This window comes from Lathyrus oleraceus, chromosome 4, assembly GCF_024323335.1.
Source record: "Lathyrus oleraceus cultivar Zhongwan6 chromosome 4, CAAS_Psat_ZW6_1.0, whole genome shotgun sequence".
Taxonomy (NCBI): domain Eukaryota; kingdom Viridiplantae; phylum Streptophyta; class Magnoliopsida; order Fabales; family Fabaceae; genus Lathyrus; species Lathyrus oleraceus.
The window spans coordinates 136,436,507-136,450,384 of record NC_066582.1 but is presented as its reverse complement, the minus strand read 5'-3'; the positions used below and the strand labels follow the sequence as shown (position 1 = coordinate 136,450,384).

The window sequence follows — 13,878 nt, the reverse complement described above, 5'->3', positions numbered from 1 at the left end:
TATGCATCTCTTCCTTTTCAAGATCCGTAGTGGGGAACTATTTGAGACAAAAATTGTCTCCTTTAGCAACAAGTGTGTCTCCTGGTTTACTATCTTTCATGGAGAATCTATCAAGAAGTGTATCAATATAGCTCTTTTGTGACAATCCAAAAATACCTCGAGAACGATCTTTAAGTATTTGAATTCCTAAGACAAAGGAGGCGTCCCCAAGATCTTTCATCTCAAATTTATTTGTGAGAAATCTCTTGTTTTCATGCAATGAGCCTATATTGCTGCTTTCCAAAATGATATCATCTACATATAGCACTAAGAAAATGAATTTACTCCCACTGAACCTTTGGTATACACAATTACCAACTGGATTAGCATCAAAACCAAATGAGGATATTACTTGATGAAATTTGTAATACCATTGACGAGAAGCCTGTTTAAGGCCATAGATGGATTTCTTGAGTTTGCAAATCATAGAATTTGGGTCTCCTGATACAAAATTTTCTGGTTGCACCATATATATCATCTCTTTAATGTTTCCATTTAGAAACACAGTCTTTACATCCATCTGATGCAACTCTAAATCAAATTGAGCTACCAATGTCATCATGATCCTAAGAGAGTCTTTTGAAGAAATTGGAGAGGAAGTCTCTTTATAATCAATTCCTTCCTTTTAAGTAAAGCATTTTCCAACAAGACGAGCTTTATATCTCTCAATGTTACCCTTTGAATCCCTTTTGGTTTTAAATATCCATTTACAATCAATGGGTTTCTTTCCTTCAGGTAATTTAACGAGATCCCAAACATCATTGTTAGCCATCGACTTCATCTCATGCTTCATAGAATTAACCCACTTAAGAGAGTTTCAACTCCGCATAGCTTGACTAAAGTTGATAGGATCTTCCTCAGTCAAAACAATGTCATCCCCACGTTCTTGAAGAAATACAACATAATCATCTGAAACTGCATTCTTCCTCTCTCTAGTGGATGTTTTTAATGGTGGCTCTTGAGGTTATTGAGTTTGAACTATAGGAAGTGTTTGGGGAAGAAACTCAGTATTCTCTTATTCTTGAGGGATGTTAGGAATAACATCATGGTTTATTTCAGGATCTATTTCTGGAACAAAGATAGGTACAAAGACTTGATCATTGTGAGAAACTGTTTCTTCATCAAAGTTAACACTCTTTATGCTTCCTTCCCCTCCAAACTCTACATCCTTAAGGAATCTTGCATTTCCCATTTCAAAAATTGTTCTAGTGATGGGATTGTAAAACTTGTACCCGTAAGAGCATTCAATGTATTCAATAAAATAACAGCTAATTGTCTTTGCATCCAACTTACCTTTATGAGGCCTATAAGGCCTCACTTCAGCTGGACATCCCCAAATGTGTAGGTGTTTAATGCTAGGCTTTTTCCCATTTCAAATCTCATAAGGGGTTTTAGCTACTACTTTACTAGGTACTCTATTAAGGATATAAATTGCGGTCTTTAATGCTTCTCCCCAAAATCACTCTGGAAGTGAAGAATGACTAATCATACTCCTTACCATGTCCTTAAGAGTTTGATTTCGTTGTTCTGCAACTCCATTCATGTTGGGTTTTCCCGACATTGTGTATTGCGGAACAATTCCACACTCATTGAGGAAAAGCGCAAAGGGCCCTGAAAGTTGTTCCCCTGATCCATCATATCGACCATAATATTCACCGCCACGGTCGGATTTGACAGCTTTTATTTTCTTTCTAAGTTGAAGTTCGACTTCATCTTTGCATGACTTCAACACATCCAAAGACTAAGATTTCTCATGAATCAAATACAAATATCCATACCTCGAGTAATCATTTATGAACATAATAAAATATTGTTGCCCATTCCAAGAACATGTAGGGAAAGGACCATATATATCGGTATGAAGTAGTTCTAAGACATCCTTAGCTTTTTCAACATGGAAATTCCTCTTGTTTGTTTGCTTACCCTTGATACATTGAATGCAGACTTGAAAGTCCGACAAATAAAGGGATCTAAGAATACCCTCCGACATAAGCCTCTAAATTCTTTGTTTAGATATATGTCCTAATCGCTTATGCCATAAAGTTGCAGAATTCTCATTTAATTTTCGTTTTGTACCATGTGACTTTGTTTGCATTATTTTGTTATAAGGACATTTAATATCAAGCATATAAAGATTATCATTCAAAGAGCGGTAACCAACAACATTTGAATCAAGTAGTTTCCTTAGGTTGTTCCTTTACCTTCTTATTTTGGGAAAAATTTCCCGAAGGTTTATTCCTTTTATTCAGAGAACTGGTAGCCAAGTGAGAACTTTCAGTCTTATCTCTCTTTAGTCTTTCTTCCTCCTACACACAGTGAGATATGAGCTCATTGAGAGACCATTTGTCCTCTTGAGTATTATAACTCACTTTGAATTTCCCAAAGTGTGCCGGGAGAGAGATCAAAACCAAGTGCACAATCAAATCCTCAAGAAGTTCTAACTTCAAATCCTTGAGTTTTGATGCGAGATTAGGAATCTCCATGATGTACTCCCTTATGTTCTTTTTTCCTTTATAGACCATTGAAATGAGTTTGGACAAGGTACTACTTGTCTCAACCTTATCATTTTATCAAATAATTGCTCCACGGTTTCAAGGAACTTCTTGGCGCTTTCACTCTCAGCAATCGAGCCCCTAATCATTTCAGATATGGATCTTTTGTTCATCATGAGGCACATTCGGTTAGATCGGTTCCATTTTTCTATTTTAGTTTCATTTGGATTCTCAACAGTGGAGGTGGGATGCTCATCCCTCAAAGATGAGTCTAAATCCATGCATCCAAGAATGATCTCCACAAATTCTTTCCAAGACTTAAAGTTCATCCCACTCAACATAGGGACAAAGTTAATCTGAGCAACAAAATTTGGAGCGGTAGCAGTGGCAACTGGATCCATTGAAAAGAACAACAAACATACAATAATATTAGTAGGCATGCTAAAAAACCATGTAGACATGCACAATATAAGTTATATGAAAATTTAATAAGACCTAGACAAGATACCAAAAAAGACCATCAATTCTCAATCTTTGATTGCAAGAGTTAATTGTAAGCGGTACTCTCAAGTAATGATCCAAACATTAGTAATAAGTCTTGTCAGATAATTGATGTCTTTGACATCAATCATTAGCCACGTGGATAAACTTGATAATTACTACATATTTAACATCACAGGTATGCAAATTTCTGGTCAAACTGTGTCTTCCTTTTGGTCGACCATAAAAGTTCGCATGAAAAATTACACATTACATCTTTTGTAATTCTAATTGAATCAAATTTAAATAACAGATGTTACTTTTGCAACTTGTTGTTTCAACTAAAAGCAAAGTTACTAGACAATTATAATTTAATAAACTAAATGGGAATGTATTTAAAACTCACATAAACATTACCCGCAAATGTAATGTTAAAATTGTATGTTTACTTGATTGCTTAACCATTGTGTTAATATATACATGCTCAACATACTTTAACATATATTTTATGCGGAATCAAAATAGTCATACAAACATGTATAAAATTATAGGATCGATAAATTGATTATAGAATACTTGAATCTATTGAGAAAATTCCCTTTGGCGGTAATTCTAAAACCCAGAAGTTGATGGCTTTTGTTGTTCTTCCTCAACCAATACTCCTTATGCCTCAAATTCTCTTCAGATGGGGAGACGATATAATTTTCCTCTATACAGTATATTGGAGAGCATAGCCTATATATGGTGTGATGGCGAATTAGGGTTCCCATTATTCTCAAATGGATCATCCTGATATCCATTCATATTTGTGCTCATACCCAATTATTTAATTAATTAAATAATTTCTAAATGAAATCTAATAAGCCTTTTAACTCTATTTGATCATTTAATTATTTAAGGCACTTAACTGATAAAATGTATAATATAATTAAAATATATATATGTCCGTATAATAATCATTGGGATATTACAATAATATATATAAAAATATTCCAATAATATTCACCCAATAATACTCCAATACTCAATATCCAACTTGAATCGGTATATCCTTCTAGTATGACATGAAACCTACCATAATGAAGGCCAATAATTTATGTTTTCAAAAGATAATATAAATCCCTTGTGATGGACTTCCAATGTTCACCATTTGAATTGCTAGTAAATATTACTCAATTTACTAACTGTAAATGTTGTGTCGGGTAGGGGTGTTCAAAATCGAACCAACCCAATAGAAAATAGAAAACCAAACCAAACCGAAACCGCAAAATAACGCATTTGGTTCGGATGTGTTTGGGCCATTTTTTAGCAAAACCGCGCGGTTTGATTTGGTTTGTGGTTTGTATTTTGCAAACGTGAACTAAACTAAACCAAACCGTATTATGTTATAACCCAAACTTCACTTATCCCACATCTAATCCAAAACTCAAACCTATTATGCCTTAACATTACAAATAGTCTCTTACTCACACTTAGGGTTTTAGTTTCAACCTTCTCAAATAGTATTATCGCGCATTCTTCTCATCTTCTTTGCCATGTACATCTCATATTTTCTACTATAATCTATGATCTCTTATGTTCTTTATTTTTCATTTTCTTATTTTTATGTTATTATTTTCTCTCCGAATTACGTTTTTAATGCATCTTTCTACTCTAATCTCGCATCTCTGATGTTCTTTCTTTTTCATCTTCTCTAATCTCTTCTCTCCTCCATTTTTTTCTTTTTTATTGTAATATTTTTTATAATATTTTATACTACTATTTTATGTTTTTTATTCCACTTTTGTCTAATCTTATTTTTGTATATTGAATGTGAAGTTTTTGTCTAAATATGATTAATTTTGTTGTTATTTGGTAAAGTATGAATGACTAAACACAAAATTATGTTGTTCTTTATAGGTGTATGTATGGCACAATAAAAATCTTGTAAAAAACCGAACCAACCGAATCAATCCAAACCGCATTGATTTGGTTTGGTTTGGTTCAATTTTATTTCTAAAAGTTAATCGAACCAAACCAAACAGTAGTTAGGGTCGACCCATATGTGTTTGGATTCGACTCCAAGTCAATATAAAGATGTTTTTACAGAAAAACAACAAGACGTATCATTACATTCGAGCTTGTGGTCGACTCCATTTTGGAAGAATGCCTGTTTTGTCTTCTGTTGCACTGTCTGGCGGTTTTGGCCATAATATTTGATCCGTAAGTCCAAATCAATTGTCATTTAAAGCGTTGAAAGCTAACACAATTTACCATCAAATGGAATTAGTTTCATGGGCTAATTAGGTCGTGATAATATTAATAATGGATGAGAATTATGTGTATTTGATGATTTTATGATGTTGCGAATGTTAATTACAATTGGCTAACAATGTAAATGTTGAATATTGATGGTGTTGTTATAATGGTATGGTTATAATAATGTTGTGTGGAAGACGTTTATATGTGTCTATGATAAATTATTGAGCATGAATAAATTGATGTGGTAAATTGCTAATATAATTGCAGGTTGTTTGATTGTTATGTTTTAATGATATGTTGAGTTGAGATACATGGTTTCAATGTGAAACTATCATGTTGGTGTTGTACAGGAAGTTATGTGGTAGATGTGATACTGTTTATGTTGTTGAGTTGTTCTGATGATGCATACATAATCGTGACGGGCGTGTCTATCGGATGATGACTGCAAGTGCACAGCCTATCGTGTAGTTTTAAAAGATTATCGAACCCATAGAGACTAATGGTCAAACTAATGTTATCTATTGTTGCAGTACAAAGCTAAGGCTAAAAGTTATAAGGTTATGAACGGAAATGAAAATACTAATTTCTAACGGTTTAAAAGTTATGATGACAAATGAGTCCGGAATATGGATTCCGCGTTCCTAAGGGATTAGGTAGAATTTGGGCCCTAAATATGATTATATTGTGTTACGTAGAAATTATCGACTTAAAGATCCTGCCGCACACTCTCGCGCTATTGACAAAGATCACACCTCTTAACCACAGGATTTTGCTCTCGCTCGCCCGTTCTAATTAGAGAGCGTATTTTGAAAGTAAATGGGATCCTAAATGATGCCTAAAGCGCTCTCGCTGTTTTTAGGATCGATGCCTAGTTTCCACTATCCGGTTCCTTCCTCACACTCTTGCGCTATAGGATTCAACCTTGGTTTGTCTCACACTCTCGTGCCAAAACAGTAAAACGTACATTTGAAAACTAAAGTCATAACATAGTTAAATCATACATTCGTGCCTAATATTTCTACCGAGTCTCGTCGGTAATGACGATCCTCATATGCCAGACTCAGAGTAATTTAGCAAGGCATGATATTATTTGAATCAAACATAACCAAAGCATTCAAAACTAAGAGCAGCATGGCACACAAGTAATTAAAACAGTAAAACATGCAAATATCAAAAGCGATAAAAAGAACCTGAAATTGCGTAAAATAAAACTTGAATTAACTTCAACTTGAAAATAACGGCAGGCTTATTCTTGATCCAATAGTATAATGAAGAATAAAATAAAAATAGAACAAGTGTGATAATCCCTCGATGTGAGTTATTATCACTTTTACAGGTAATTTATGCTTAATTCTAAAAAGCGATTCGGAAGAGCTTCCTCACAACTTGGATGCCTTCAAAAATCTCCCACAATCCTATTTATAGTGGTTTTGAGTCCTCATAACTTCCTTTGATCGTGCAAGGAGAGTGGAGGGAAAATAGGTGAGAAAAAACGGTCCAGAACTGCCCACTAGCACAGTTCTGTTACTGCGTGATAATGGCGAACGCCATTAGGGGAATGGCGAACGCCATTCCTTCAAATTTAAATAATGCGGCGGGCACTGGGGATGGCGAACCCCATCTACCAGGTGGCGAACTCCATCTGGACAAAATGGTCAAAAATGACTCTTTTGCTCCTTTTTAGCTCCTATTTCTCTCCTTTTCCGCGAGGCTTCCAAAACTGCAATGAAATCGGATAACAACTGCAAAATAAATAAAACGGAAGTAAAAGGCGATAAAATTCATAAAAACATAGATGGATAACATGTGAAATGAGCCTAAAAACACGATACGATTTCTCATTATCAAACTCCTCCACACTTAGACCGTTGCTTGTCCTCAAGAAATCACCCAAAGCACATGATAAACGATTAAAACACAATGTCTGAAACATAGGCACGATGACACTCTAAGTAGTACGAGACTACTAGGCTAATGCTAGATAAATAGGTACTAGACATCAATAAGAAGGATATCATAGTGACACACATCTGCATTAAACGGACAAAAACTCCCTCACATGCAAAACTAATTTGAATCATGCCATTATAACTCGACCCTAAGTTCTTTGTTACTTTTCAACCTCTTTTTCATTCTAGCGCAATCACATTAAGCTCGTTATCCTTACACAATCAAGGCAGGTGAACATGTTAGTAACTATGATCTCGTTTTCAATTTTATCGCACTTACTTAGCAAAGTTTTTCTTAAGTATCAACTGAATTTTTAAGAGTTCTTACCGTTAGGCTAAATGATCGGGTGAGGATCACCTAACTTAGAAGGGACAAATATTATCACAGATTTTATTCATTATATAATTTTGTATTTTTGTATTTTTGTTTGAGATCATACACTTATTTGCATCGGCTTCCTTACTCATGTGTGTTTTAGGATGGTGCTACCTGCTAGTATAAACTACTCAAGGGGTTACTTAAAGAAACTTACAATTAAGGTATTGACATAATGGTTATTCAAATCAATATCGCATACTTAGGGAATTTAGGGTGTTAGGACGGTACCGATATTATCGACACTTTCCCAAGTCTATCTAACAAAGCCTAAAAATGAGAAACAAACTATACTAAAGGTGTGTCATGCCATTGAATCAGAACAAAACATTTCATCATTGGGGGTCAAATCTAAGAGAATTTTCAAACAAAAGAAAAGAAAACATATCACGCAATAGGACTCGACAACACATGTATGGCTCGACCAAATGCTAAAAATAACTCATTAGGAAACTAATGAAAATAAAACAGTAAATAATAGAAAACCGGTAAAGCTCCTTCCCCAGACTTGAACCAAACATTATCCTCAATGTTTCAGTACAAGGTGGAGAAAGGAGTAGAGAAACCTGGTAGGGGGCTCAATGATGTCGGTTGCGGCCTCTGTGTCGCGCAAAACCTCTTATACCGAAAGTAGGGTTGGGCACATGCTGCATGTACTCCCTCATACCTGCCACCTCCATCTGCACTCCATTCATATTGTCGATGAGGTCAGCCATGTTGAACTCGGTCCGCTCGACAAAGTCAAGTTGAGTCTGTCTGATCTGATCAATGGAGACACTCATCTCGTCCAGCTACCTCTGAATGTTCCTAAGTAGGACATCATGGTCCGCCTCGACATTATTCTGATGTCTAAGCTCACTTAGGACGTCATCAAGAGCTGTCCTCATGGCGGTGTAGTCATACTTCTCGCGTGACTGATATCCGGATGAGGTACCTACAAAAGAGTCAGGAAAAGTAGGTGCGATGTGTGCATGGGTGCCAGGGTGGGGAGCATCTTGCTCCATGTGATCAGGATCGGGGACGTTAAGATCAAAAGTCTAGTTAGCGCTCATTCGCACGTTGATGCGTGCAGTGCAAGGTAAAGTAACTCCCCTAACCTCACGGTTACTAATCATCAAGAAATATTTGCCGTCAGGTTTATTTTTAATGAGGCGCATGCTACGAAAATAATCTTGTCCGGTAAATGGAGTCTCTAACGGCTCAAGCGTAGCCAACTCCGTGCCTAAGTTTAAAGCAAGGGCTATGGATGTAATCAGTCCTCCGACACAAATAGGACCTCCAGTCCGAACACTAATGGACTGGAAGTGTGCGAGTAAGAATGGTGTCAGGTTAACTTTTGTTCCGGACAATGCATAATAAATAAGAAAAAGGTCTCTAAAATTCACATTTTCTGTATTCTCTCGACCAAAAATAGTGTTGGCTAAAATATGGTGCAAATACCGAATGGCCGGGTTTTGAATAGTTGTAGATTTTAGGCCTTCCCATTCGGTGGTTGTTTTGCCCGTTAGTTGCTGCAAGAAGTCGAGAGCGTTGGATTCCCAATTGCTCTCTAAAGGGTGTTTGCATGCAAAATTGTCTCCATGAGGGAACGAAAGTAAATCGGCCAGTTGGTCTTGGTTAATAGCGTAAGTTCTGTTGAAGATCCTAAAATGTGCAGTGTCGGTGGTTCGGGATCCTCCTATAGGGGTGGTGTACCGAAAAAAGCTTAAGAACTCGTAGGTAAGTCGGGTAAATGTATGACTAGTTAAAGGAAGAAAATGATACGTACCTAAGTTGTTAAGCATCCAATGGACACTTCCAGATAAACCCAAATCGTGAAGAGCAGCATTGTCGGGGTACCGTGTTGCTAAGAAGTCCCTCTTGAAGAGCTCGTGGTATCTGATCCTCTGATTCTCTCCATTAATTTCCTTGGTGAAAATAGTCCCCATGAAGTCCATATCTCCTCTTGGTCGAACAGCTTTAGGAGACCTTTTTGAATGAAGGAAAAAGGAATAAGAAGAGAATGTTATGCTATTTGGAGAAGAGAAGAGTGAATAGAAAGAATTGTGAGGTGGTTGTGAACTTATAGTGATTAGGAAGAAGTGGAGTGGTTGGGATATGAAAAGTTTGTTTTAATAGTGTGTAGAGTAAGAAGTTCAAGGGTTTTAAAATGGAAAAGGGGTTTGAAAAACGCGCAGAAGGGAAAAGAAAAAAAAGGAAAAGTTTTGTTTTCCTGATATGGCGATCGCCATTAGGCTTATGGCGAACGCCATCTGCCTAAAATGCTGGGACTTTTAAATTCGAAACGAATGGCGAACGCCATTAACCTAAAATTCACAATTTTTTTGCAATTTCTAAAGATTAAAGCTGGTAAATTTTATTAAGGCTATAAAGTATTGAATTAAAATTAATAGTTATAATTAAAAAGCATGAAATTTGTAAGGATGACATAATAAGCAATTAAATAACTAACTGAAATGCAAAATACATTAATTAAACGTAGGTGTAACACAAGTTCATGTCGATATATCGATTGTAAAGTAAGCACAAACTGAAAAATAACAACAAAGGGAAAAATACTGATGACAATTAAATACTAAACTAGAAAATACAAAAACTCTAGTACAATTGATCAATACTAGCTATCACTTTGGTCCAAAAGAGCTCTCCAAGGAATGAACTTGCTGGAAGACCTAATCGAACCGCCCATTAACAACATCCATAAATCCGAGGAGATCCACTCGAACAGAATTGACTTCTCCTCTGATGAAATCAACTTCAGATTGCAGAGCATGTATAGCAGTGCCGAAGTCGACGGGAGGAATGACATGATGAGCACTAGAGGCGTGTGAATCAGCATCAAGAAAGATGGCTTATGGGTTCTCATAATGTTGAGGGATGTAAGGTGGTGTTAGAGACTCACTTTGGCCCTCTAAGTTGTAAAACTAGTTAGCATGGTTGTGGATATTGGTTTTCTCATGGTTTGATAGTGTAAAATTCATGACTACTTCGTTATCAATTAACAACTCAAACTCCGCGGGTCCTATATTGGCAATGATGCCACAGTTGAAACAGAAGTTCAGGTGCATGGGACGGATACCTCCAAAAGCATGTAAATGGTTAAGCGGGTATCTCAAGCCTATAACATCGACAATCATGGTTATTTAACCCACCAATTATAATAGTATCGTGGGTTTCTCAGGCAATCTTGTCTAGGTTTTCTAACATAAAGGCAGCGACATTCACTTGTCTCCCTTGGGAGGCACAATACAGGATAAAAAGTTCGTCCCTAGAAACAGAGGTGATGTTCTCTTCCTTACCGAATAGGGTATGATCTAGGATCTTATGAAAGTACCAGATAGCATGGTTATGGATATTCTCGGAAAACATGGTGTGAGGTTCAGGATGATAATTTCTGGTTATGGTTCCCCAAAAAAAGTCAAAGTCCAGATTTGTAAAGGCATCATCAGGGGTAATGGTATATGTATCTGGGCCACTAGGAAATCCTAATAACTCATCCATTCACGGCGGGTGAAACGGTACTTGGTTCTGAAAATCCTAAATGTAGTCAGGCCTCTAACAAATTATATTCCTCTATTAGGGTCATAATAAAGGGAACTCAGGAATTCAAGGGTGAGCCTATGGTATTGGTTGTACCTCTTCCTCACAGCAAAATTATCCCAATCTACTTGGTTTAAAAGGTACATAACAGTGTCACTCAGTCCTAAAATGGCCAGGGTCAGTCCATCTGGATAAATAGAAAGTGTCATTTCCCTCTGTGCTAACATGTCAAAATGACGCCTCTGATTTTCGCTCCTAAATACAACCTTCATATTGTCAACATGCTCCATACTCCTAAGTTAGTGATAAGTTATCCTAAGTTATATTAGCCTGAAAGTAAACAAAGGTTATACTATTAGTAAAAGGTACCGTATTTAAGTGTTAGAATAGGTAATACTAATAACAGTAATAGTTATAATAATAATAGAAAAGAGAAAGAACTAGAAAAAAACATAGAGTGAAAATAATAAAAATGAAAACAACTAAAAAGAAAAGATAAAAATTAAAGGTCGTGGGTTGCCTTCCACATAGTGCTTCGTTTAATGTCGGGAGCTCGACGTCGATTGGAACGATACTAATCTTTCGAAAGAGCGGGCAACTCTTATAATTTGTAGCTCATCCAAAAATTCTTATTTTCTACATTGTGGTAGTGCTTAAGTCGCTGCCCATTTTCAACAAATGGTTCATTGGTTTTACCTCTTATTTCCACAACTCCACTTTGGAAAACTCTCACGACCTAAAAAGGGCCTGACCATCTAGAACGAAGTTTTCCTGGAAATAATTTGAGTCGAGAATTAAAGAGAAGGACTATGTCACCCTCATTGAATTCTCTCCTTGTAATTCGTTTGTCATGCCACTGTTTGGTTCTTTCCTTGTAAATACGGGCATTCTCATAGACATCTAGTCTAAGTTCTTCTAGTTCATAGATATCCAAAATCCGTTTCTCACCTGCAGTTGTGTAATTCATGTTAAGGGTCTTAATCGTCCAATAAGCTTTATGCTCGAGTTCCATAGGCAGGTGACATGATTTACCATAGACCAGTTTGAATGGTGTTGTTCCTATCAGGGTTTTATAAGCTGTCCTATAAGCCCACAGAGCTTCATGAAGTTTTGCAGACCAATCTTTCCTAGAGTTTGCAACGGTTTACTCCAAAATTTGTTTTATTTCTCTATTGGAAACTTCAGTTTGCCCACTTGTTTAAGGGTGATATGAAGTTTCTACTTGGTGTCGGACTCCATATTTCAACAACAATCTTTCTAAGATTTTGGAAATAAAGTGAGAGCCTCTGTCGCTAATCACGAGTCTTGGTACACCGAATCTCAGGAAGATTTGATTCTTGAAAAGTTTAATTACTACTCGTGCATCTTTAGTGAGAGAGGTTACTGCCTCGATCCATTTTGATACGTAATCAACAACAACGAGTATGTATTTATTACCAAAAGAAGATGGGAAAGGACCCATGAAATCTATACCCTAGTCATCAAAGACTTCTAATTCTAAGATACCTTTTAGTGTCATCTCATCGCATCTAGAGATATTTCCAGTGCGTTGGCACCGGTCGTAATTTTTAATCGCTATGTGGACATCTTTCCATAGATTAGGCCCAAAGAGGCTAGATTGTAAGATCTCCACACAAGTCTTCAAGGCTCTTGCGTAATAAATAGCATGCACTTTTTATCTTCTCTTTGTCCTAAGACTGCACCAACAGCGTAATCACTAGCGTCACACATTATCTCAATTGGCTTACTCCAATCAGGTGGTTTCATAATGGGTGCAGTAATAAGAGCATTTTTCATATGTTCAAACGCTTTTAAGCACTCTTCACCGAATATGAGTTCAGCTTCTTTCATTAATAATCTCGTTAGTGGTTTTGTCATCTTAGAGAAATCCTTAATGAATCATCGGTAGAAACCGGCATGTCCTAAGAAACTGCGAATTTCTCTATCGGTTTTCGGAGGTTGAAGATGTTCTATAATTTCGATCTTTACTTTATCCACCTCAATCCCTCGATTGGATACGACATGCCCAAGTACAATTCCTTGTCGGACCATGAAATGGAATTTTTCCCAATTTAGTACGAGATTGACCTTAACGCATCTCTCAAGTACCATTTCTAGGTTCGAAAGACATCCTTCAAATCTTTTCCCATAAATATAGAAGTCATCAATAAATACTTCCATCATGTCGTCTATAAAATCAGCAAAGATCGACATCATGCATCTCTGAAATGTTGCAGGGGCATTACACAGCCCAAACGAAAATTGTCGATAGGCAAATGTACCATAAGGACATGTGAAAGTAGTCTTTTCTTGGTCATCGGGATGGATAGGAATTTGAAAGAATCCTGAGTATCCGTCTAAATAGCAGAAGTGGGAATGGTTAGCTAGTCGTTCAAGCATTTGGTCAATGAAGGGTAATGGAAAGTGATCTTTATGAGTGGCTTTATTTAGTTTTCTATAGTCTATGCATATTCTCCATCCGATTTGAGATCTTTTTGCAACGGATTCTCCCTTCTCATTACTATTAACCGTAACACCCCCCTTCTTTGGAATGACGTGAATCAGGATGACCCAGTTACTGTCGAATATCGGGTATATGATTCCTTCTTCTAATAGCTTTTGTACGTCCTTTTTGACTACATCACTCAAGATGGGATTTACTCTTCTCTGATGTTCTCTAGAGGTTTTACAATCCTCTTCTAGCATAATGCGATGCATACATATAGAGGGGCTTATTCCTTTTAGGTCGAAGATGTTATAG

At 36.6% G+C, this 13,878-nt stretch overlaps 1 pseudogene; it reads right to left on the bottom strand.

Annotated features, from left to right (window-relative positions):
* The window catches only part of LOC127136401 (uncharacterized), a 179,154-nt pseudogene extending 166,186 nt beyond the window's left edge, over nucleotides 1–12,968 (bottom strand).
* Between the last annotated feature and the right edge of the window lie 910 nt (nucleotides 12,969–13,878).